Raw genomic sequence first — 27,371 nt, 5'->3', positions numbered from 1 at the left:
GACGCGTCGCGGCAGAGAATGCGTCTTCCCTCCCATTTGTCATGTTTCATTTTTGACGTCTTTTCCACGCGGTGGAGTTTGCGTCGGCGGCTTGACGCTCGGGCTCGGCTCAACTTCTTTTCGGGAGGGAACTCCCTCTTTTGCCACTTTGGAACACGACCTCATGACATTCTGGCGCTCACGCGTTCATTTCCGAGTCCTTATTTTCCGCGCTATTGGCATGGACTTAGCGATCATGCCTTCTATGGGAACCCCGCGCGCAGTTTCCCCTCTGTTGATTTGCATCTGATCTCTGCATTGCCTTCACATTTCAAGGTGAGCGCGAGCAGGTTAACGAGGTGGAGGCTGGTGGAAATGAGAAATGCGGCACGCGCTCCACATTTCACAAAGGAAAACGACAAAGGCTGTCGTGCTCGGCCCTCTCATTTTGACAACAAAGCTGCTCGACACTCGCCACGTTGCTCAATGTAGCCTCAGTGCTATACAACCTCGCCAGCCGGTATTTTCTTGTTTATGAAAATCTCGGATGAACTGAAAGCGAACTTTGCAAGGAGGTGGCAGGTTGAATGCTTGGCCTAAGGTGTCTTCGATTTTGATCGAATGCGTAAAGTGATGTCGACACAATGGTTAGTTGACGCTGCAGCAATACTACTTGTTATTCATGTTGATATGGAATTTCGTTTGGCTATCTGATGAAACCTTCCATTGACATTTAATTTCAGCCACTTGAACTTGTTGACACAAAAGGTTGTCAATGAAAAGGACCCCCCCCCCCTCCACCCCCGGGGCAAAATAAACAATACTTAGACGGGACTATTTAATGCTCCCCACGGTGTACTCGGATGTGGTGCATGAGCGGATCGTACGCTCCCATAAGGAGAATTGGCAGGCCAGGTCTCACTCTGGCGTTGCCCGGACCTTTTAAGATGTTTTGCTTGTGCGGAAGACAGACTGTAGACCCCGTTTTGAGTAAATTGACACTGGTTTACAAGAAGTGGTTCCAGATGCAGTCTTTGCTCTGGGTCTGAAACGCTGCTTGGTCATGATTTCAGGCAGAGTGCCGTTTTCAAATATTGACCCACCTCTTCTTCTGTCTTAGCGATAGGAAGCGCTTATGTGCCCGAAACTCCACATTACCATTTGAGCCCTTGTCATTGTCGCGATCAGGGAATTCCAACAAAAGGCCGCCATTTCCCGTGCGCTCAGTCACGTGAAGGGCAGCTCTATCGGGTCTGTCACCCCACACGGATCCAAATTTAAACCCTTCACGAGCTCCAGATTTTGAACGGATGTAATCCCCACATCGCTGAGGTCCATTCAAACCGGTTATCCAACAAGCGTTTCCCTTCTTTTGCGGGCTCGCCTCTGGCCAAGTTACTGCAGAGTATTGAGTCAACTAACTGAGCAGTCTCGCTCTTTCTTCCATAGACAGGAAGGACAAATTCACTCTCAAAACACAATAATAATAATGATTTCTGCCACAGGAGTGTTTTTTTTGCTGTGATTTAAAATAGGAATCGCAGTTGCGCAACGAGGCAACATTGCAAATTGTAGCCAATCAAAATGCGTGAAAGCTTTCACAACGGCAACCAAAATGAAAATCCAGGTTATAAGCAAGCGCCGGTACGCAGTTGTCCACCAAGCACAGCTAACGACAGAAATACAGTCCATACAGAATACCAATTGTGTTTTACAACAATACCTAACCGGTTACAATTTCATATGTCCCCGTAAATGAAATCATGCCGCTTGTCGCTAATATTTATACTTTTGAGTCCGCAGAGGGATTTGAACCGACAACCATTTGGCGCCATCGCTTAAGGCGACTGCTGCCACCCCATGACGGAAACATCAGCCCACCACAGAGGTGCCTAATCTCCTCCGATATGTGTGGGGGGGGGGGAAAAACACCCTTTCATCAGGCGCTCATCCATCATGCCGCCCTGTCAAGAGTTCAGTCTTGGGTCACTCAATTAGGTGATAAAACTTACCTTGATATGTCTATTTACTCCGTACGAGCTACGCGGACACTCGAGGCCCTGACAAAGTCATCGCTTGGTTTCACGATTCCGAGATTTCAGAGTATTTGGATGCTTTCAACAGTGAAATGATTATCAAATCGACTCCGGCGTATTTAAAATCCCAAAGCGCATTTGCGGCGTAGCGCTGCGCGGCAGCCCACTTTGAGCACTGATTTGAGGCTTTATAAAGCCGCAAACAAAACGCTTCGTTTATCTGTTAGCGTGGAGTTTCCTTCAAATGTGACTCGAAAACGGTTTACCCTCAGAGAGCAGGGATGTGATGAGCGGGATTAAACCCGAGGGGGAAGTGGAGAGGAAAACAGTTCAGTTGAGTCGGGGGGGGGGGGGGGGGGCGATGATATCAGACTGTGCGTGTTGCATTAAGGCGAAGACTTGCAGCGGCATTTCCATATGAAGGAGGCGCAGGTAGAACACGTCTACGTAGAAGCGACGCGCAATAACGAGAAATTCTCTTTCCCGCGCGCACACACACACACACACGCACAGCCCGTCAGTTACCTTCACGCACTCCGCCTTTTGCACACACTCTCAGCCACTTGACGCCACTCACGCGCCGCGCCTCGCAAAACACACGCGCGCACACACACACACACACGCACACACACCTTTCCCTCCACCCCTTCATTAATACTTTCCTCTCTCAAGCGACGAAGAAAGCCCTCCAATTATAAGCGTCTGCACAGCGGAGGGGCTCAGCGCCGCATTTATTAGGAGCTCATTTGGCTAAGCGGGGCTAAACACAGTGCACGCCGGAGGTGCAGGCGGGGGGCCGAAAGGAAGACGAAGACGCGCCCTCTCTTTCGTGTGACATTAAAGGGAACATCGCCGTATTCTGTCCTAATCCAAACTGATTTGAGATGGCACAGGGGGGTTGAGAAGGAGCCTTGGATTATTTGTTTATTGGTTGGGGGAGCGGGGGGGGGGGGGGGAGCGGCTGTGACGCCGCTGCTTCTCCAGATTTACCCTTTTATAGAGTCTCGCTGCGCTTAATCGCGCCCCCCCCCAAAAAACCCCACCACAACCTATTTACAGTTCAAAGCAACGGAGCCTCTATCTAGCATAGCATATTACGATTAGTATTAATAGCATCGCCGTTTTGCAGACGGAGCAGTCTCAGAGGGGGGAATCGTGGGCGGGGCGATGACGGCAACCGCGTCGCTGCCCAAATTTGTGTAAGTTTATGTTAAATTATTAATTCATTTCATTTTATATTTGAGCATTATATTCTTTGGTGTTACGGTTACCTAGATTATATTCTGTTTAAAAATTGCTTAAACAAGTTTATGTTGATATTGTCTGATTGGCTGAAGGAAACCAGGAAGTGTTTGAGTAGCCGGAAAGGAGGAGGTGTGTTCTCGTACGGGAGTTGAATAAAAGAATAAAAGCTCCGTTTAAAGGATTCCATCTCTCCTTTTGCCCATAATTAAAATAAAGCTATCCACTAAAAACCTACGAACCACTCAACTTACATTTGGCATCGCAGCCTTCGAAAGCGTGACCCGACTGCCGCCACTCTCATCAAAACCGCGGATTTTGATTGGCGCGGAAAGTTCGAGGAGGTCGTCAGCACTTTCGCGATTTAGGTTTCCGTCATCCAGCCGATCACATGAGGACTTCCCCGCCCGCCCTCTATTTGTTTGTTTATTTACACTTCAAGACCAACCACACCCAAATTTGAGATTTGACAAGTGAATACTTCAATGTGATTGTAAAAGCCTCAAAGCGCAAAAAAAATCATGGTCAATAAGAGCAGGCGCCACATTGAAATAAATATGAATGGTAATATTAGGAGAAGGATTTTCTTGTTTGTGAGACCTGTACAAAAGCGTGTGCCAAAATCTTCAACAGTTCGCATCCTAATACAGTCTGCTTAACCTCCCCCCCTTTTTTTTTTGGCATGATTACAACTTGATTTCATTGTTACCTTCATGCTCGCATTCTTTTTCTCTTCAGTGCAGCCCAAAAATGCAGTTGTAATGATGCACGAATGGCCTCCATTACGATTCTATTGACAAAAGCACAAACCGGAAAAAAAATTTTGATAGGAAATTAGAAGTGAGATTATACAAAAGGAGCAATGTGTCAAATTGCATAAAACATTTTAAAAAAAAGAAAGAAAGAAAATATTTCCTGGGATGCTGATTGAAAAAGGACAACGATAATTGTCCACCCACTGGGCCTCTCTCTCTTTTTTAAAATTTTTTATTATTTTTTTGAAGTATGCATTTTCTGTGCACGTAATGTGCTGAACAGCATGCATCCCTGGCGCGATGCCAAACCACATCTCCCCTCTTCAAATAGACGCCCGGCTATCTGCACCTGCTCCAATTATTATCCTATTAGCAACAAATACTGTGCAATTAGCGCTCGAAAACCTCACACCCAGCCGGCTACAGGCTGTAAAAATCCAGCATGACAGAAATTAGCGGGGAGCGGCAACAGCGGTGATCAGACACCAATTAATCAACAGACACGTGTTTCAATGTGCAGACAGGGAGCCCGACACCTTTGCTCTCACAGGGAGGCTAGACGGATGGTGCCAGGGTATCGATGCGCCACAGAAGAATGGGCAGTGTGTGTGTGTGTAATTTTTCTTTCTCGTTTTTTTGGGTTTTTTTTGTGAGAGAAATGGCAAAAGACTTGCGTGCAGGTAGTAGCGAGGTGCAGAAATACCAGCCAGAGTTCCCCCGCCTCCCCACAGCCATTTTCCAGCCTTAATTGTGACAGCTGGGCTTCACATGTCTTTTGCAGACCTGGTCGCCCCACCCCCCTGATGACTGTCAAAACAGCAGTTAGCCAGCAAGAGCAAGATGAGGGAAATGGGCCGAGACGCGCGTGGAGTTGTCTCTCTCTTGTGTTTACCGAGACGCCGCTGTGCTGTGGGAGACACTTAAAGAGCTGACAAAAGCAGTCAAGTTGTGGCCGATGGGTTTTGCTCCACGCAGACGCACCAAAATTGTTTTTGGGGACTGTCAACCAGCAAACATTGAATGCATCCTTTGGTATTTGGGATATAAGGGGCCTCTTTGACATTACTGTGTGCGTGTGTGTGTGTGTGTGTGTGTGTCCTCAAACAAGAGCAGCTGGCTTAGCTCCAGAATAATTTGCACTCAAGGTCAAGCGGAGTTCCGTCAAGGTCTCACTTTTATCGGATTTTATTGCAGTCGCTTTTCTTCCGTGCTGAAGACGTACTTTTTTTTTGGTGCGTTATTGTTTTGTTTTTTCTCCTCGTCAATATGCGCGCAGTCTATATGCAAGAGATTGGTGCGCACACAAAGTATTTTAATCTGGAACTTCAAGAAGACCACCACTTGAGGATAATGTTAAGATGGCCGCTGGGGGGAAAAAAAAAACAACAACAAAGTATACTCGTCAATAGCAGTGAATTGAAGATGACAATTTCTTCATTGAAGGGTTCAATCCACGCCGATGACACATTTCTGAATGAAATACGACGACGCGCACCACGCACAGCGCGGCGCAGAATTCGTTTACCCGGCCCTCGATCGAATCCACCCAAATGGCGTTACACCACCCGCGCCGCAACTTAGACTTGCTTTCATCGGGTCCAAAGCCTGTCAGCTTCCCCCGGAGGCACGTCAAAAGAAGACGCCCTCGCTCCACCCGAATGCCCGGCGTGGTGCGGCGCGGTCTGCAAAATTCCTCAACATGACTCGCCTCGCCTCGGCTCGAATGTGAAATCGCGGCAGTTTTTGCGACGAGCACAGACGACAGTTTATTTCACGAGGGGAAAATTAGATCCGAGGTGGCGTGGAATTTTGGAAAGAAACATGCTCGTGACTGCAGATCCCAATGACTCCGTCATCTCGAAACGTGTTTGGAGAGTTGACTGCGGAAATCCACCCCACCAATGAATGAGCAGCATAAATCACAGAATAAAACGGCAAAAAGCTTTTGAGTATGACTAGCAGAGGCAGGACCTCCGTTGCATCCGAGAGCAGCAAAGTCAGCCCGGCTGTGACACGCGCACACACCTGATGAGCAATAACATACAAGTCAACGCCATTTTGTATTTTTTCAAACCCATCCTGCGTACAAATTGAACTGAAGGCCAGAAGTCCACGCTGACAGTATTGAGTTGTTTCTGAATAAAAACTTCAACACAACAGCCGCCTCACCTCAAGGCTAATGAAATCCGTTGGTGGGGAGGGGCGGGGGGGGTTGATATCCGTGAAAAGGTTCAATGACTTTTCGACGGAAGTAAATAACCGCGTTTAGTTTAGAGGTCGGTCGCCTTTCCGTACAGTCATAAATCAGCATAAATGTGCCGCTCGACGCGCACGTTATGAACTTGGGGGGGGGGGGGGGGGGGGAAACGTTCTCCGTTCTAAATATGCTCTGGTAAAATGGTGCCATCTGTTCCTCGCGAGAAATCAACATTGAATATCGGCGCCATTTAAATCGCGCGTTTGTTTCACGTGATGCGAGGGGATGTTTGTGTCGAAGGATGAGCGAATCCAAGATCCCTCATCGGTCGTTGGATTTCACCCTCAGAATCTGCGTCGGCTTCAAGTTTGATTTTGATGAGTTTGGAGCTTTGCCGTGCTTTCCTCGTGTAAATCTCGTTACGTTATTAGCTCGAGTTACGACTTAATCCCGAAACTTGGCAATACGTATTCCGACGCAAATTGTGCCCGCATGTTGCAATATGGGATGGCATGACAACAAAAGTCAAACGCAGAAAGAGCAAAACTTTGATCCGTTTGAGAGTCTTAGTTTACAAACTGAACTGGATTTTTATTGACGCGAGTCCCGTGCTCGTACAGTACTTGCTTTTTCTTCGGCAGTCTGCGTGACCCTCCCAATTCCTTTCGGGAGCCCTCAGTCACTCAAAATGACAAACCCGTCAAATGACGCCCTTTCGTCGTTTCAGATGCAAATTTGGACAAGAACCGGAATGAAATAAACGCCTGCTTTTTTTTAAGTGACTCATTCAGACACAAAAGAAGGAATGTCTGGATTGAGCACAATGGGCGCTTTGCCAGCTTTTGTCCTTTTCGGCTCCCCCACTTCATTTCCATTTTTGGGGAATAGCCTAAAAATAAAAAATAAATTAAAAAAACGCATCCCAAACTGTTCAGCTGTGATGATTATTACTAATCGTTATGCGGAGGCGTCCCCCTTACAGGGGCATCATGCGAAAGGAGGAGGCGTCACGTGGAGAAATGCTGCCTTTTCTCGCTTTTCGGTGAGTGGATAAGTGCCACATGTCAGCGTCATGTTTAAAGACGCGCCGCATGATATCTTTGTCATCGAGGCCGACAGAAATCGCGGCCGGCATCCCCGCTTGTCATAACAAACCCCCTCGGAGAGCGGGGCGGAAAGGTGTCATTTGGAATCAAATGAATTATCCATGTCAAAGAGATGAACGCGTGAAAGAAAACGTTAATGTTGTACTCAAGTAAATTACTGCAGCTTCCAAAACGATTGGAGCCGCGGAGGACTTTTAACAAGACGGCAATTGAATTTGGGTGACACGAGAAGGAACCGCACGCCGATGGAAACGTTCAGGAAAACGGGCTGAGGAACCAGAAGGCCTAAAAAGATGCGACTGCGTCTTATTTGTTATGGCAGAAAGTTTCGGCGTATCAAAACCCGGAAAAGTCCTCCGATTGGTTGTTGACAAACCGACGAGGGCTTCACCTGCCTGTTTCGGTCGAGACTGCGCATCCGCAGCAGCGAACGGCTCTTCACCAACTTCCCGTTGACGGTTGTTGTTGTTGTTTTTGGCAGCCATTTTGAATTTGGTCTTTGCCTTTGGTGGCTTTTTAGTTTGAGTCCAAAATTTAGCCATTCCTATTCGTGAAGCGTTTAGACGGCGAAAACGCAAACCGGTTTTTGTCTAGTTTTAGTCAGTATTAGTTTAGTCTGTTTTGGTTCAAAATAGACGCACCGTATTTTCCGCACTAAAAAGCCTTCCATTTTCTTGAAAGCTCACAGCGCGCCTTAAAATCCGATGCGCCTTGTGCATGGTCATTACGGTAATATTTCGACCCCAAAATGGCTCCTTGCTCAAGACAACACAGAGTTCAAACTTAAGGCGATCAGTTACGCAGTTGAGCACGGAAATAGAGCAGCGGCAAGAGAGTTCGACGAGCTAACGTTATAACTTGCTGTTGGTTAAGGGAACGGTGTCGCTGCTTTATGAAATACGTTTGACTGACATCTGATCGTTCTGTTGGCGTTTCATTGAGTGTAGCGCCATCTAGTGGATGCAATGTAGGGTGCATTTTATAATGCGGTGCGCCCAATGTATGAAAAAAAAACGTGGGGACAAAAACGAGATTTTCATTGTTTTGCCAAGATTCTTTGAGGAGGGTTTTGAGGCTCAGCGCGTCATTGCAGCAAGCGGTTGAAGCACCTATCGTCCCGGCAACCAAGCCGGAGCCTTTAACGCAGACAAGCATGCACGCAGCCAGACACACACACACACACACACACACACACACACACACACACACACACACACACACGCACGCACGCATGGACACACACGCTTTAATTTAAAGTCTGACATAAGCAGGGTGGAATTCCAGGGGGGTGGAAGGAGGTTCCAGGATGAGTGGCTTGATTGGTTTCAGTGGACCGGAGTATTGTGAGCGAGGACGGGGGGGAGGCGGGGGGGGGGGGTGGAGGAGGGATGGGAGGGTCAGCAGGCAAGTAAGACAGAAGTTGTTATGGGATGGCGAGTAGCCGAATGACATTTGATGCTGTCAAGTCGCACACGTTAATGGTTCAAAACAACACGGCCGTTTTCTCCAAGAAAAGGTTTTTATGAGGCTTTGCAGATCGAGCGATCGACCGACAGACTGATCGATCAATCGATAGATAGATAACGAGCGTCACGGCTCACGTGTCTTCGGGGTTTGGTCATGTGACGTATGCAAGATGCAATGTCATTTTCAGTCGACGGCAAGTAGCAAAATGCCCCCCCCCGCCCCCTCCCTGAGCTGGCTTTTGTTGCTTAATTCATCTTTCACAAAGGCGGCATTCATCAGAAGACCACATTTTGATGAGTGGGGGCTCATAGAAGAGAGTCTTGTCCAGAAAGTGGTAGTACCGCATCTGTACTAAGAAGCACGAGTCCCCCCCCCCCCTCCATCATCAAGCCGTCACTATCAAGCGCAGAACACCTTGAGTGCTCCTTAGCACATTTTCTGTTCACCCTACGCTGACCTTCCAGCGGTCCCGCGGCATACTTTGATCCCAAGCACAATGCCGCGCTCTCCACTCCTCGATTGGCGCGTTTGTAGCCCGGATGAAATGATATGGATTGGACAATTGTGCCACCTGTATTTATTGCACGTCTCACTATGATTTGATGTCCTGTACCTCTGCCTCATCTAATAACTACAAATGTTAATAGCAGGCTCCATTGATTTCACGAGGACGCTCCTTCTTCGTGATGATTGTGAATGGCGGTCACCGTTGTTCTTATGAGGCGAAGTGGAGGACCTTCAAATCGCTCGGGCCTAATTTTGATAAGAATGCGAGAGATTTAAAAAAGAAAAAAGTCCCAAAAGATGTTCTTCACCCTCAATCACCCTTGCACAGGGATACTTAAAAACAAAGTGCCACAAATAATTCAAATCGGGATAAATCTTCATTGGTACGGTAAATATATAACATCCTGGAAGGGGGATTGTCCCATCTGCGGCCCCTTCTCATGGTTTCTCATGTTTCCCCCAGATGGTGTTATTTGAGTTTTTCCTTGCCCGCCCGGGGGCTAAACTCAGGGAATGTCGTGAATATTTGTTCGAGAAATAAATGTAAAACGAGCACGCCAACAAATGATGCAATCAAGGACACGGTTAAGTTAGCATAAAAACAGTTCTCATTCTGTAAGGCGAAGCTCGCCGCCGTCGATGGCGGAAATCGCGACGTTGTAATTTTCCACCTGTTAACAATGCCGACGAATACACGAATAAATGCATGCCGGTGTAACAAGTAAGAACTGCTAATGCTAACAGGCCACTTGAAGTACGCTAAAGAGTAATTCTGTGTCGCTACTCATGTTGTCATTGACACACACACACACACACACACACACATTCACAGAGACCCAAACAATACGGTATTCATTGAGACTCGCCCTTGGCGTCCAGTCTCCCGGAAGTCACTTCCCATGCAAGCCGCATGAGCTGCACTACAACATCAAATGCGCAAATGAACATCTAAAATCAGAAATGTAAATTAGAGAGAAGAATAAACTCTCCGGACGGTGACTTTTGGGCCTTTTCGATACACGGGGGGGGGGGGGGCATTTGTTGGCTTTACTCAATTTGAGTTCATCAAGTGGCTAAACAAGTCGGTGTTTCGTCTGCTTCAAAAAAAGTGAACCTGGATCCAAATGATTTTGTTTTGTGCAACCAATGGAGTCAATTCAACCCAAAATGTTTTTGTTTTTTTTCAGTGTAGGCCGTCTGTGTATGGTTGCCGTGGAGATCAGCCCCAGTCCACTTTTGCTGACTAAAGCAAAGTTTTACGATTCTGGCGCGCTTCCCTATACGAGATCAAGGGATTGGTCGCCGTGCCGCGTGATGTCGAGTGTGACTTACGGCCATCCCGCTTCGTCGGCCGCTCTCGAACGGCAAAACCGACCGTTCCGGGGCCGGTTGCGGCCCCGCGGGCTCACTCGCGAATACCCCTTGACCTCGCCGAGCGTCCTTGTGAGGCAACTGACTTTCTTCCTGCGAGAAAATAAACGTGAGTTTGTCAGGGAGGGAGCGATCGATGAAGGAATGGAAGGAAAAGTTGTAGCCCGTCTCTGTTTTCAAGCCGTGATGTGTGACCAGCAGCTCCCCATCCTTCCAACCCGGCACTCCTCCACTGCTTCCTGTCTTTTCATGAAGAACACCTAATTTTACCTCCATGAACTGATCTTCAGTCTCTCTCCTCCTCCTTTTCCTCCTCTTTTTCACCTCCTCCTCTACTCTGCCCACCCAAACCGTCTCCGCGGGGGGGGAAACTGCTCCACGCTGGGAATAGAATCAAAAGGCGAAAGAGAAAAATATCCTTTCAACGCACGTTCGCACGCATAAACACACACGCACGCACACACTTGGACCAGGGGGACTGTGTGGGAATGAACCAAAGGGGCCTCGCTCAAATCCCCGTCTCTAGGCAACCGACAAGGATATGCTGGGGCAACAGCATTAAAGTCGGAGTAAGACTATCAAACACACACACACGCGCGCGCGCGCGCGCACACACACACTTTCCGGTTCATTCTTCCTCGCTTTCTGAGCGTTAGGAAAAACCGAAGACGTGAACGATCTGCGATACAAATGATACTGTGGAATCAATTCGACAAACGGGGGTCACAGCGAGAAGAACGGAGAACTCATCGACAATGTGCGATTGTGTGGAAAAAAAAAAAAGAGCAACAAAAAGTGTTCGTGTGTGCGTGCATGTGTGTATGTGCGTGTGTATGTGTGTGTGTGCGTGCGTGCGTGCGTGCGTGTGTGTGTGTGTGTGTGCGTGTGTGCGTGCGTCTCAGCCACCACTGCAGCTGGCCTTCATCGGCAGATTAATAAACTCTGTTGCCACGCCGACTGGAACCTAGTGACAACCATCTCGACCCAAGGCATTATGGGTAACGGCCTGACCGGCCGCAAGCTGGCACTGTTTTTACAGCTCTGTGTGTGCGTGTGTGTGTGTCTGTGCGCGCGTGTGTGCACACGTGTGATGTTCCTTGCCCCCTCCCCCTCTTGCCATCCTTCTTAGTGACTGTGGTCACAGATGTCCACCCCCCCCCCCCCCCACTTCTCGGACCCTTGGACACACACAGACTCTCAAGCACTCCGCAAAAATGATTGCCTAGCGCAGTCCTTCCTCACCGACTCTCCATCACATACTTTTCCTTTCAATAAATTCTGACTGGAAGAGTAGAAAATCTCATTTCAGAGTGAGGCGAACAGATCGGAGGGACACGTTGCATCGTTTGTGTCATTTGGAAAGTTTTGTTGACAGCCTATTGAGATTTCGATTGTCAGCGAATAAACAAAATAAATCGCAGAAGCCGTTACGAAAAAGCGGACGATTAAAATTCCCGTTGGACGTCCTCCATCAAAGTCAGTTTGGAAACATGGTGACCGGTGTCCTTCGCTGGGAAAAGAAAATATTTTGGATCCTTCGGATTTACTTCATTCAGACGTCCACATGCATTGCGCATGATTCAAATGTTTTCAACTAACATTGACGAACATATTCTGTCCATACTTTTGAGGGGAAAAAAAAGGTTGAAAATTAAGTCAGTTTACCGCTTTTTAAATCATGTGCAATCGAAAGTTACATCTTTTTTCTGGGGGGGGGGGGGGGTCCAAGGTGGTACGGTGCTTGTCAACGTTGCTTCTTTGGTAACATTTTGGATTGTTGCCGTTTTATTGACCTTTGTCAAACTATTGACAAAAAAAAAAATAATTTGGGGGGAATCCTCTCTGACCCTTGACCTTGATCCTAACACAATTCGCGTGCAGGCCCTACCGCCCGTCTGAGGTTATTGTGCCTCCGATTCCATTAGCAAGCATTAAACGGAAGCCGCCGCGCGCAGTTTCCCTTGCGAGGTCATCAAGAAAATTTGGTGTCAGTGAAACGGGTCATTAAAATCAAATCAAATAAAAACAGTAACTGAGAAAAGAAAACTGTTTACTGCTCATCACGCGTAGATTTCACTGCAACTTTTAACCCAGAGATGAAGTTCCCAGCCACTCCTGAAGCCATGCAAAGTGGGGGCGAGGACATCAAAGTGGAGTGAAGGGGAAAAAGAAGAACTTAAAAAAGATGCATCACAATCCCTCCTCTCCCCACAACACTCGCAGCCAGTTGGCAAGAGGGCGCCATGAGGTTGCACTGGCCCCTAGTGGTGAGCAGACTCAAGACTTAGGAGGACGCGCATGGAATTGGAAGTTGGACATCAAGTGAGAACGGGGAAGAAGTCAACGAATGTCCTCCGTTTGCAAGCGCTGATTGAGTGTTGTGAAAAAGAAAAGGTGATGCAGCACAGTGGGAGTAAAGGTGCGCCTCTTCCGGCTGTTTTGGAATGTGTTGTCTGCGTCCAATTCAAAATGAAGGCATTTTTGCAACAACAAAAAGAAAAGAAAAGAAAAGAATGAAAAAAAAAAAGGAAGAAAAATATTTGTCAGTTTGACCACGAAAAAAAATCGGGTCTTTGTTTTGCATTCAATTGAATACAAAATGATTTGCCCGTCATTGCATGTCGTGTTTTTATTGATATTCCACACAACGAATTTGGGTTTGCCAATCGGATGAGATTTAAACTGCGCAATCCTTCCGACCGAAGAGGAAAAGATAAGAAGAAAAGATAGGAAAACCTTTATTAGTCTCGCAGTGGAGACCTTGAAAGTTTAGCTCGGGTCGTCCGGTCGCAAACGAGACCGTCCCAATGTGGCTTTCAAAACATTCCGTCCACCTTTCAGACCGTTTTGTCCAAATAGAAGAGAGCTGAACAGAAGGCCAAGAAATAACCTGAAAAAGTTCAGGGTAAAAGGGTGAAAATCATTTGACATTTGGTCCGTGTTCAATTATCCATGACCGAAAGTTGGCAGTCTGCGGACTTGGTGAAAGCTACTTTGTCCCGCTCAGCTCCGTCTGTCTTAATGAAGCAAAAAAAAAAAAAAAAAAAAGAGTCTTAAACAGCTCAGGGCGGTCTTCAGGTTTCGAACGGCGTAAGGCAATACAGGTGAGTCTAACGATGCGCAAAGCGACGGTGTGTGTGCACGGGGGGGCACGGCCAAGAAGGAACTTTGTGCAAGTGGCCTACTGTACAATCGCGCTTGTGTGGCCGCATTCAACTGGCGGCGAAGAAAGCGGAGACGACATCAGAGTCCATATTAAAGGATCATTACAACCAAATAATGGGCAACTGTTTCGCTACCGCCGGATTATCACTGCTTTATTGCTCCTTTAGATTGTAAGGCTAGAGTGGGGGTAGAAGGGGGGGGGGTGGCGGGGGCAGGGGGTGTGCGTGCTATGAATTCTCTCTCTCCGAAATCTATTGACTTCAAATCTCATTTGGCAGTTTGGGAAAAAAATATTTGAAAAGTTGCTCGCGTGGAGTTATTAACTTCACTCGGTTTTCCTCCTAGTTGAGAAAGACTTGAGGGGTTGACCAATGTTCAACAGACTTGAGTGTCCATGTGTCCATGAACATAAAAAAATATATACAAATACACAATGTGCAGCATCCCCACATGCATCTCAACAACATCAAACAGTCGTTTGTCGCGGCCACGTCCGGTTTCGCCTTCTCGACAGGAATTTAGGAATCATGAAAAGAAATCAAAGCTCTTGCCGTTTGCACGTCACGCTTTTGTCTCTTTCCTCAAACGGACGGACGGGACTCCGAATCAACTTCCCGCCACTCAATACAAATCTCAAATCTGACAGCAGGAGGACAACAACCATCGGCGCTCACAATCGCACTTGGGGACAATTTCGAGTGTCACATCAACCTGGCGAGCATGTTTTTGGAATGTGGGAGAAAACCGGAATACCCGGAGAAAACCCACGCAGCCGTGGGGGAGAACATGGAAACTCCACACGGGAAGGCCGCAGCCGGAATCGAACCCCGCACCTCTGCACCGTCAGACAAAAATATCGAACAAGCCAATAAACATTCATTCATTCATTTTCCGAACCACTTCATTCTCACAAGGGTCGCGGGGGGGGGGGGGGTGCCGGAGCCTATCCCAGCTGTCTTCGGACACCCTGAACCGGTTGCCAGCCAATCGCAGGGCACACAGAAACGAACAACCATTTCGTGCTCACATTCATACCTCGGAACAATTCGGTGTGTTGAATCAGCCTGCCATGCATGTTTTTGGAATGTGGGAGGAAAGCGGAGTACCCGGAGAAAACCCACGCAAGCATGGGGAGAACATATAAACTCCACACGGCAAGGCCGCAGCTGGAATTGAACCCGGTACCTCTGCACTGTGAAGTCGACGTGCTAAGCGCAGCCAATGAACAATGTCCAGCAATTACCCAATTCGGAGAAGTCCCCCCCGTTCAGTTTTTCGTTGGGCAAAAATAAGAAAAAAAAAAGTTGTGAAACACGGAATGCTTGGACATTCAAAGATTCAAATCCTATCATGGATTCATTTTGAAATGTCACCTGAAAGAGTCGGCCTCCCGCGGCGTGCGGCGCGGCCTTTCATTTTGAAAAAAAATCAATCAATAAAAAAAGCTCGTCACAGGCATGTCATGTTGGAAATGGGGTAGGGGGGGGGGGGGGGGGGGGACAAAACGAAACAATGCAACGTAAGTGTCCTTTCCCTGGAAGAGAGCCCGAAAGGCATTGAGCTTTCAGCGCACAGCTCACTTTACAATCTCAGCCAGCATTTACACCGAAGGCCTTGGCCTCAACCCCCCCCCCCCCCACCCCCACCCCCGGACCCTTCCATCCCTCCATCCGTCGTTGGCTTGCTCCCTTTCTTTCTCGGAGGAAAGGCGATCCATCCCACGAAAGCGCCGAGATCAAGCCGGGAAGGTGTTAACGGCAGATAAAAGTCATCAAGCGTTTCCGCTATCGCGGGAGAGTGGCTGGGTGGGTGGCTGCCCCCCCCCCCCCGCCGCATTTCCTACACCGGCGCGGATTAGCCGCGCTTCTTCGTCACGGGAGCAGACGGCCGGAAAAGATGAGCAGATCGCCTCGCCGTGGACATTCGCACCCAGGAAAAAGAATTTGCGCCCATTTTCATTCACCTCTCAAGGCGCAGAAACTTTGACTGCCGAAAAGAAATGTCACCGTTTTTTTTTGTTGTTTTTGCTCGAACACTTTGAAGTTGATTTTCCATTTTGACTGACTTTCAGCACCAAAAAAAAAATTTAAAAAAAACAATATGGCTGCCAATCGCACCTCAAATGTCACCGAGTGGCGCAAACACTTTTTTCTATTCTTGGTCCCTTTTGAGGGTGACGCCTCAACAATTTGAGCCTCCTCGTATGTTTCATCCGCCAAACGTGATATTTGGTGACAAGAACGAACGAGCAAATGCGTGTCTGGATTGTTGACCTCAGTCCCTTGAAAGAGTCCTGAAGATTTTTCCGCTTTGGTTCAAGGTTGCAACATCGCGTTCAGAAAATGGCGGTTTCGGTTCTCAAGTTGTTTCCCGCATGAATACCTTTGGGAATTCGAAAGCGACGCCGGCGGCACTCGGGCCGCGGCCGCCGATTGTCTCTTACCTCGCGATGCTTCGCGAACCCGCTTCATGAAACTCTTTGACACTCAACCACATTGTTCCAAATTCATTTTCGCGAGATCAAACGTGCGCGAGGAAGATGTGATCAAGACAAATGACGACGTGAACGTGGGAAGGTTTTTTTTTTTTGTTTTGTTGTGCTCTGTCCTATCAACAAGATAATGCCATGTTGTCCCCCCCCCCACAAAAATCTTTCCATTTTACAGTGTTATGACAACATCAATCATTTTCTAACTCTGTCCTTCCTTTTCCATCGCTCTCCCTGCACCGCAACACCCCCCCCCCCCTCCCCACCCCAAGACAGTTTACGTGACTGCAAACCCATTTATCCCACCAAGGACGATTTTTTCCCATCCCCGCACATAATAGCGTCTGTTGCTATCGTCTCAGCGCAGAGAAGACCTCCAATCCACATTTTTCTCTGAATACCCGAGACAATAAACAATTTGCTCCTCGTGTTCAAATCTAATTTGGTCGGACAAAATCCCTCCAATAAAAAGAAATAAATTATATTGCCGCTTGAAGGGGCCTTTGCCGTTCTGGAGATGTATGGAAAAGTTCCCCCCCGCCCCCTCCCCCACCCCCACCCTCAAAGTTTGGTGGCGAGGAGATTCCTCTCTGAGCCGGCCATTATCTCAGGGAGGAAGTTAATTAAAGTGGCCCGCTTGGAATCAATGGGGGAATTTGTGGCAGCACAACGGACAGAGCAAACCCAACAGACTGACAGCGGCGAGCAGAGTGACGGCCATGACACCGCCACTTTGCGCAAAGAAGATTAGCCCGGAGACAAAACTCTCTCGTCTCTGATCGGCCCCACGCGACACTGCGCCTTTTCCTCCTGGATTACTCCTCTGGCAGGCCTCCACTCTCCCCTTTCCTTCCTCTATCTCCTCCTTTCGAGCCATCCGTCCACGCGTTCCCTCCATCTCCCATCCTGAAAGAACTTGGGGGGGGGGGGGGGGGGGGCTTGGGGGGATGCTTGTCTTCAAAGCTTCTCCCCTCCTTCCATCCCCATAATTCCTCACATCATTACCAAGTTTGCAAAACTTAATTTTAGCAATTACACATGCAATTAATTAATAAATGTGCTGTCATTACAGCCCCCGGTGTGATCTGAGCTCCATGAATGGGGATGTTGAAATAAGGCGGTCAAATGAACTGGGAGCACTTCACGCAGAAAAAAAGAATAGAAGGGGATGAGATTGTTAGGGAAGGGATTGTCAAGTTAATCGTTGAAGGGGGCTGCTGTTCTTTCGGGCGCCTGAAAGACAGACGAAGAAAGAACTCCAAGACAGGAAGCAAGGCGGAGGGGGGGGGGGGGGTTGGGGAACCGAAGCAGTGACTGAAAAACGGCGGGCCACAGCAAAAGGCAATCGAAGGAAATTCCTTCGTCACTCTTGACCTGGAGGAGCACCGAGCTCCTCGCCCTTCGAGTCGCTCACAGCAGTCTTGACCTTTACCGCGGTCTTTGCGGCGATGTGACACGACCGGCAAACCAAGAGGTGAGCTCCAACAAAACCCGAAACTCAACTAATAGCATCTTAAAAAGAAGTATATAGGGAGCCAGTGAAGGAGTGCCAGAGTTTGAATGATATGCTCCCTCCGACGGGTACCTGTCAAGAGCCGAGCGGCAGCATTTTGGACCAACTGGAGACGCTTCATGGAGGATTGGCTGACTCCAAAGTCAAGTAACAGTAATCCGTGGATGAAGGGGAAATCAACCCAAAAAAAAAAAATGTGACTGCTACAAAGAACACAGACCGTCCAAAAATACCAAAAGAATCTAGTTGTAGTCTGGTCATTAGTAATCCGGCAAAATTCAGTTTTGGGAATATTTTTGCCAGAGACAAGGCTGTGACTAGAAACTCTTACCTGTGAAATTATTTGATTTCACAGGTAATCTTTTCCAAATCATCTCAAAGTCTTCTGATGTACGGGTCGCCGACGGGGCAGGAGTCCTGACGCCTCGCAGCCAAAACCCATTTTGGTTCCTTGCCCTTTCGGTTCACGACCGAAGGCTTGAGACCGTCGGAGAAGGTGGCAACCTTGACCAACTGAGAAGTTAAAAGCTTCACTTTTTGGCTCAACCCTCTCTTAACTCATTCACTCCCAAAGAGCGTTTTTAAACGTCTTTTCAGACCTGGTCTAGAATTGGCTGGTACTGAATGAGTTAAGCATCGTGAGCCAGTACAGTGCATCACGTTTCAATCTTTCAAACCTGCTCTAAATGAAAAAGAACTCTGCAAAGTTCATTTGAAAAGCCTCAAAGCAGAAATGCGCCGAACGGTTGTGGTAAGATGAGACATAGCATCAAAATGTTGAGTCATAGCAGATCTCAACGAAGAGAAATTACCGGTGTGAAATGGTCTGTACTCTTCACGAATTCCTGATCTGCATGCCAGCCGATCAAAACAACAACTTTTTTTTTTTTTAAGCAGAAATGGGCGCAATTCCACAAATTAAAATGCTTAAATGACAGTCAATCAAGCTTGTAATTCCGCCGGGTGTAATTAGAGGCTGGGAAAACTAATTACTGCGGAGAAACCTAACTCTGCTCTTACTCTCGTTCCTGCCGCTACTACAGCAACCCTCATCACCAAGATCAGGTGACAGCGATCAAACTCGTTAGGCTGGCAACGTTGCACACACACACACACACACACACACACACACACACACACACACACACACACACACACACACACACACACACACACAGCGCCGTTTGGTGAGCACATAGGCCAAAAACTGAGAGGAGCCGGCGATGACGATGAGGAAGATGAAGCAAAGGTAATCAAGAAAAAGTGGCCACAACAACAGATTGGGGCCTTCATCAGTTGCAGAGCCACACATTGGAAAAAAGAAAACGCCAAAAAAAATGGGTGGGTTTGAAAATATACACAGATGAGATCAAATAAGTTTTAAAAAAAAAAGTATTGAAGCAACTCCAGAGGGACACTTTGTGGGGACGGGAAAAGTAATGCCTAAATATAATAATGGCAATAATAAACTTGGATTATGTTTCCGATCTTCGGTCTCAACGACATCGCAAACTACCAGTTAGCTCCAGCCGGAGGTGGAAAATCCCGGTCCAGAAAGTCAAAACCCTGCCACAGTTTGGCTTTTTTTTTTTTTTTTTTTGCCACAGGCCCTTCTCCTCAACCGGCGGGTAAACGAGTTGGTCCAAGCCAAGCGCCGAAAACTTCTGAGCAAACAGAAAACACCAACACGTGTTTGGCACACGATGCCGATTCCACCTTGCGTGTATCGGGACATGCCGTGTGCCATTTGCATTGGCTTCATTTGCACTCGGTCGGCGGTTTTGGGCCTTTCGCTTGTGTAACTTTTTTTTTTTTTCCAGCGAGAAGTTCACTCCAAGCGCTAAGCGGCGTTGTCAAACGACACAACTTTTTTTTTTGTCGTTCAGTATCCTCGCTCACGGACACTCGGACATGGTCACGAGGACCAGAGAATGGAACCCACAACCTCGCTATCACTGAGTCACGCAGGCGCACTAGCATCAAGGCTGGCGCGCTTTCTATTTCCGAGCTTCGGTCAACTGACGGATTGTTAGTAGCAGCCTTGAAAACGCGCTGCAACGTTTAGCCCCTTTCACTTCCCCGCCATGACAGGGTAATGAGGAGGTATCAGCGCAAAGACACACTCATTACAACCCCCGGCAGCCCCCGCCCTTCCAAAAAAAGAGAAGAAAAAAAAAACGGGTTTTGTAAACAACAGGTTGGGATCCAAACTGTGCCTGGGGGTGAATTCTGCCCCTGGATCCTTTGTTAAGTAGCACAATACTCGACTTTGATGATGTTCCAAATGAGTGTTGAGAGCAGTTTTGTGTTCCTTTTCTTATTTAAATGGGATTCCGAAAAACGGGCGGGGAAAAAAAAAAAAAAACAGTGCCACGGGTGCGCAAAAGGAAATTTGCAGCCGAAGTCCACGTTGTTTATGTCACGTTTACTGAGTGTGTACAGTACCTCAGTAAAATAAAAAGTCACTGTCCAATCCCTTTAAATCAGGTTGTGAAGTTAGATGAGGGAGCCCGTTTCCAAGGTGACCAGAGTCTCATTTTTCGCCAGCGGCCCATTCCCAACCTGTTACCAAATGAGCCAGTGCAGCGCCACTAAAGCTTCAAAGAGCAGCAGCCTCTGAGCCGCCACGGGGGCCTCTCATGTCAGGAAAGCCGATACTGTAGCCAGAGCTTCACGATTTCAGCTCGAGCCATGAAGAAAGATGGACACACACACACAGAGGTCGCACCCCTAAATTGATAAATAAATTCACTCTTCTCATTTTTTTTTTGGGGGGGGGGGGGGGATCATTTATCAAAACCCGGTTTAATTTTCATCAGCTTCAACCAGCGGTGATGGGAGCACATCCAATCATTTACTTCCTGGGACCTTTTCCAAAAGTTTGCGTAAAATTCACTTGATAGTCGGAAGGAAACATTCGGTTACAGGTCCGTCTCATCCTTACCCCCCCCCCCCCCCCGCCCCCCGACTCACACCTTCATCCCTCCCGCTCATTTCTTTCATGCCTCGAGGTTGTCGAGCTTCAAAGTTTTTTTTTTCTCCCCACGCTAAGTGTTTTCCAGCAGTTTCCAAATGCTTGCTCTCATTTTATTTTTTTATATTATAAAAACCTGGCATTGGAACAGAGGTGTGCAGACTTGTTATCTTTACTCTTCAAGGGCCACTGGGACAGAAGTGTAGGCTACCCAATAGCAATTGAGCAATGCATATAATAGAATTCCCAGCTTTAAAAAAAAAAAAATCCTCATCAACACTGCAAACTAAGCCAGCATCTAAGAAAATACCAAATCACGAATGGAAAAGGTTACGAGCCAACTATTTGGGCGCGCAATTGCATCGGCGTTTATGTCTTGGAGACATTGATCACTTTCCAGCAGGAAATGCACAGTTACAACTGTTGTCCACCAGAGAGTGCCAAAGAGCAGCTGCTGTCCCCATAAAGCGCAAAATGCGTGTTAGTTTGTGTGTGTGTGCGCGCGCACTGAAATGCCAGCTGGGAAACGGAGGTAGCTCCTCTTCATTCTATTCTTTCCACGTAGATTTCATGTTTTCTGGTGGTACACCAGAGAAGGCCATCAGATTTGGTCATGTATGGGAGGGCCGCACAAAGAACCCCGATCCCGGTCGAGTAACTGACACACTTACAGTTCCTATTCATCTCAACTTGTCCCTGCGGTTTTCTTGCCACTTCATCCTGGCCCGAATGCGATCATCTGCTCCCCCCTGTATCCAGCTCACTGCCTGTTGCTCCATCTGTCTGTCTCTGTGCCTGTCTGTCTGTCTGGGACTGTGCTCTCTCTCACCAGGGTTTGATTACAGCCTCAATTGACGCCCTGTAAGACGAGTAAAAGCCAGCGATTCTCTGGCGGCTCCGGGGAGGGGCGAGGGGGGGGGGGGGGGTGCGCGACCAGGTTTCGTACCTGGGAGGGTGCGGGGCTCTGGGATTAGGAGTGGCCGGGAGGCCCATGGGCATGATGGAGGGACGGATGGGTGGATCCACTGACTGATGGTTGTGTATCCCTGGGGCCAAAGAGACATAGATCACAAGAGAGACTGCGAGCGACGCTACTGTTGAGTTACTTGGACTGAAGGCCAACTCGGATCAGTTATTCTGAAAGATCATTCTTGATTTCATTTGACACGTACTCGCTGTTATTTTGGGGTTTTTAGGCGAATTGGTCAGCGGTTGCTCTATGAAATAAAAGAAAGAGCTACATACATCAAGACTTTGCTGGGCTTATTTTTTATTATTATGAACAAGGTCACTTAAGAAGCAAGGTGTTGGAATTTCAAGAAGAACAAGGCATGTTTTCCATGTTTTTACCAGGCTGTTCGATTCCCAAGTCTGCATGCTGTATGACAATGCCAGTCAAGTCCTCCGGGTGTTCATCAGCGCCCAGCCTCACTAATGAGCCGGGTCGTCCCGGAAGAAGAAGCATAATGACTAGAAGCGATTTTCAAGGAATATCCACCCGCCCATCCATCCCTTTTCTCCACTTATCCAGAGTGAAGTCACGAGGGGTAGCAGTTTTAGCTGCATGGCTCAGGGGTAGAGTGGTCGTCTCCCAGCATGGGTTCGATCCTTAGCTCCTGTCATATCGAAGTGTCCATGAGCAAGAGACCGAATCTTCAGTTGCGCCTGATGCTGCGTCATCAGCAGGTTAACGTGATGTCAGTGCCTTCATAGGTGGAAAAGCACGATACGAGTGAAAGACCATCTACCACTACCATTTAGCAGAAAAGACCAGACTTCCATCACCCCAACCAATTCGCGCAGGTTTTCCAGGGGAATCCCAAGGCGTCCCCCAGCTAGCCGGGAGACTTCATCTCTCCAGCGACTCCTGGGTTGTCCCTGGAGTCCCCTCCATGTGGGACATGCCTAGGACACCTCACCAGGGCGGCATCTTATTCAGATGCCCGAGCCACCTCACCTGGCTTCTCCCAATGTGGATGAGCAGCGGCTCTCCTCTCCCGGGTGACCGAGCTTCTCACCCTATCGCTAAGGGAGAACCTGGACACTCATTTTGGCTTCTTGCATCTAAGATCTTCGGGTTCTTTCAGTCATACCCCATAGCTGGTGAGCGTTAGTGAGGGTAGAAACGTAGATCGAGAGTTTCCCGTTCATGATACAGAGTCCGCATCTGCCCCCATCCCTTGTGAACAAGCCCCAAAAGTAATTGAACTCCTCCATTTGGGGCAGGATCTTTTCCTTGACCTGGAGAGGGCTCCCCAACCTTTTCCAAGTGAGGACCGGGGTCTAAGATTTGGAAGCGCTGAATTTCATCCCGAGCGTTGGCTTTTGCGTCTTTCTGAACCCAACGGTACCACCTCGTCCGCAAAAAGCAGAGATGCAATACTGACGCCACCAAACTGGATCCTCTCACTCCTCTGAAGAGAATCAAAGACAAAGGACAGCCTTGGCCGAGTCCACCTCCCGGTGGAAACAAATCCATCTTGCTGCCGACAATGAAAGAATTTGACCTACAGAATGGCTGCGCCTTAAAGAGTAATGTGTGTATTAATTGTGCCGGAGGCTTTTGCGTTCCTATAGGACTGCCCTGGATCGCAGAGATCAATTAGCCCTGGCATGTTTCCTAATTTGCGGCGAATCCGAACAGCTACTGTAAAGATGGACGAATTAACTCAATCACGGCTACAATTAAAAAACACTGTCGCTACTTCCTCCCACTCTCTCTTCTTCTTTCCGACGGTGTGCATTCAATCCAATAAAAAGTCACAACCACGGTGCTGATCGAGATTCCGTTCGGCGGTTCCCATTAAGATAAGTGTCGATTTTTGGTGTAATCCTACTTGTCAAATTAACATCAAAGAATGAGAAGCGCTAAAGAGGAGATGAATTTTGTCAAACTGACAGATCGTTTCCCAAATAGGCAGAGCATTGATTTGAAATGCTCATCAATTTCTTCCCACGTGAGGAGTTTAATATGATGTGGATCCTCCCCCCCTCCCCCCTTTTCGGTTATTCATCAAGACTCACACTTGTATTCAGTTCTGACACAGCTGCCCGTGGCATGCAGGATATCGAACCGGATAACTCGGCACTGCCCTAAAATAAAAAAGATTATTATTATTATAATTATTAATAATATAAATATAAGAAGATATTATTATAAAGAAGATTATAAAGAAGACAATATACTTTTGTCAAGGCTAACGTGTCAGCGGCAAGTAGAACTCAAACCAAGCAGTCGAAGAGGCTCATTTTACTACAGGTGAAAGGATCCAACATTTCAACATGACTCCGGGAAATAATTGTCAAACAGGACTTTTTTTTTTTTTGCATAACTGCCAGATGTGGCGAGAGGAGACCAAAAAATAATTACTCAAATAAAAGAACTAATATTTAAGAACGGTAAAAGTAAGAATGAGTTCCTGAAAAACTGCTCGGTGGAAAAAAAAAAAAAAAAAATCACAGAAACAACATCACTATCAATGACATCTTCATGAAGTCACATCCAAATCAAACAAGAAAAATCCAGCCACACGTCATGCTTTTTAATTTCCCTTCTCACTGGTGAGACTTCACAACTGGCTCACCAATGCAGATATTCCATCATAAACAGCAAACCGGAATTCTTTTCGGGGAAGAATGTTGACACAGGGGACGCAGTTGTCCTTTTTTTTTTTTTTTTTTTTTATACATAGTGTTGTGCCTCGGCCACTCTCGTTTTGTCAAGCTCGCCCCAAAAATACATCATTGGAATTGAGCCTGTTGCATTTTCATTTTGCCGCAGCCCCACCTTTGCCCGTTCAAACCCCCGACAGCGCGGCAGGGATGACGACGATGATGTGATAGCTGCGTGTTGGCGACTCAGCTGACAGGACCGGCTGTCACAGCTGAATTATGCAAAGAGGGACTTCGCTGCTTCTGGCCTGACGACTGTTGCCTTCAGCAGCCGCCTGACCCAAGTTGGCTTGAGATAAGGAGCCAGGAGGGCCCAAGTTCGCAGGATGGGATGTCCGAGGGCCATTAGGACCAAACGCCATCACCTCCGTCTTTTTTTTTCATTGAAATCTCGTGCCAATGCAGGTCTTGATTTCCTCCAGACAGGATCAAAGTAGACTCAGTGAGAAAGCGTCTTTTTTTTTTTTTTTTTTGCTCAGCGGGACATCGATTTGACAGTCATCCGCACAACAGTGCAAGGAAATGCCACGTTTCACTAAAGATGGAAGCAGATGCAGTCGAAGCCAAACAATGGTTTGGCGTTGTTTACGTTTTTGTTGCCAAGGGAACATCCTTAGAACAATATCCATTCAGGATTTTTAAGAAATGCACCAAACACCGACTGGATGGGCTCATATGAATACTTACAATTATTATGAAAGAAAAGAAGCACGGTTTCTTTGTGTGTATTTTTTTTTTCTGTAAGCAGGGAACAGGTGTGTTGCTGTCAAGCCGGGTGGGTGGAGAAGTTTCATTCCCTGAACATATGGAGAATTAGGAGGATCTCCGGATCTCTTTAGTGCTCAGCCCCCACTCCGTTTTTTTTTTTTTTTTTTTTTTAATCTCCGATGACTCAACCCCTTACAGTTGAACCTTCCTTTTCGTCAATTTCCTTTTAGGATCATCTTCAGTTTCAGATCATTGAAATGCACGATTGAAAAGTCTTCAAATGGGTTAAAAATTAAAAAAAACGGCGGTGAGGTCTCACGTCATCTTAGCATCAAAGACATGCATGCAAAGACAATTTGCAGAAAAACAAATATGCTTTAAACTTAACCCCCAAAAAAAAAACATTTCGGGAAATGTATTTTCTGAGGGAAGAGATGACGAGACCATCGCCATTCACCAGCACTCAGCAAGCAAATGAGCCATATATTATTTGACACAATGTCATTTAGAAAAACAAAAAACGGACTGCACATGCGCATGCATCAATCATGATTTCACACAGGATGATGCAACATCAGATTTGTCGCAATCCCTGCAGGTTGGTGCAAATCTAAATGATCACTTTTAAAACCTTGCAACGGGAAATCACAATGCCTCTGCCCTCCGTGAGCTATTTTTAGAACAGGCCGGTGGAGGCAATCTGGTCCACCAGGAACTAGAACATGCAAAATTCACCCATCAACGCCCCAGTTGAACTGGCCAAAAAAAAAAATAAAAAATTCAATTCCAAAATTCCAATTTGCAGTCTAACGGCAGCTCAGAACGAACGCGTTCCACGTCGCTGTTTATGCGTTTGCTTTACTTGACGTGGTCGTACCATTTACATACCGGTGCAAGAGTTTCGACCTCTTTTGAAGCTTATTTGACATTGGGGTCGAGCCGGCGTCGCGGCAACGTTTCGAGCGCGCTCAAATTCGCTTTTCCTGCCGCTCTGTGGTGACGACGTGTCACGGTAGCTTCGCAGTGGGCGTGTGTTTTGTCGCCCGCATGGAATAAACCTCCTCCCGACGCCTCCGTCCCCGTTCCTGCCACTCCTGTCAGCAGCGTGTTTGTTGCCGTGAATGGGATTTAGCGTCACGCGTATGGCGTCGACGCGTCTTAAAGCGTGTTCTCACCCACCCCTGGTCCCTCCCTCGAAGAGCTGCGTGTTTACGTGCGTCACTTAGGGTTCATGTAACCCCGTCACCAAAACTCTTATCGCTCTTGGACAGGATTCAAACACTCCACCCCGGTGTCAAATTAAACACACAAACGCACGCTCGCTTGTGCGCGCCTGGTCCGCTAATACTCTTGCGACAAACGATTTCATTTCGCTTCAGGGCGTTGCTGTCGGCGTAGGCAGAAAAAAATAAATAAAGCGGCGTGGTGTTGCCTATCCTCCGCAATCAGCTTTGGAAAACAGTCAAACGGTGAATCGCAATTGTGTTGCGAATCCATCTCGTCGGAAAGTCGCGGCTATCAAAATGTTTCCACTGGACGGTGAAAAGGGGCGGGCTTGGCCACCGCGTAGCCCCGCCCCCCTCGGGAGTTGATGAAAGATTTGTTGACGGCGGTGCATTTGCCTGTCAATCGATGATCCGTGTATTTACATTCGACCGGGTTTTGGTTTGAAAACTTCCTTCCCGTCTTGCCGACTCGAAAGCGCAGTCTTGAAAAGTCCGCCTTCTGCCGTTTTCCCAAACGTTGCAGACCGCCCAGCCGGGATTATCGCACCCGCTTGCTTGAGCAAACAGAGGGCGCCTTCTGCCTGACTCGCCACCTACGCGGGGGGGGGGCGGGCTCGCTCGACAATGTCTCGCCGCGACGATAATGCGAACGCCGCGTCGAGTTGGAGCCGAGCGGAACAATTGGAGTCAAGCCGCCGCCGGCTTATCCGAGCGGCGCTGCAGCCAAAGACAATCGGCACGATCTCCAAAACATGTCGTTACAAAGACGATCAAGTTGGAGTCGAGAAGAGGCGGCGTGCGCGCAAAGCGCCGTCCAAACGCACCGAGAGGAAGGCGCGATTATTCGCGCGCAGGTTTATCTCCGAGAGGTCATATTTTTTATTAACCCCAGGGGTCTCGGTATTAAACTCGTCCTTCCAAATGACAAAAAAAAAAGGGAATAACAAATCGCACGCATGAGCCCG

General features: G+C 47.8%; 1 long non-coding RNA gene across 5 annotated transcripts in view; it reads right to left on the bottom strand.

Moving 5' to 3' along the window:
- LOC147203109 (uncharacterized) overlaps positions 1–27,371 on the bottom strand; it is a 99,547-nt gene that overhangs the window by 62,025 nt on the left and 10,151 nt on the right. For 4 of the 5 annotated variants that reach the window (XR_015101310.1, XR_015101306.1, XR_015101308.1 and 1 more), the window contains exon 1: positions 10,622–10,916. The exons of the other annotated variant lie outside the window; for it this stretch is intronic. This is a non-coding gene — a long non-coding RNA (uncharacterized LOC147203109). Of the gene's footprint in view, positions 1–10,621; positions 10,917–27,371 lie in introns of those variants that run through there. 5 annotated transcript variants of the gene reach the window in all.

The sequence above is a fragment of the Hippocampus guttulatus genome, chromosome 7, assembly GCF_054856545.1.
Source record: "Hippocampus guttulatus isolate MCC_2025c chromosome 7, RoL_Hgut_1.0, whole genome shotgun sequence".
NCBI lineage: Eukaryota > Metazoa > Chordata > Actinopteri > Syngnathiformes > Syngnathidae > Hippocampus > Hippocampus guttulatus.
This window is presented reverse-complemented; position numbering and strand designations above follow the sequence as displayed.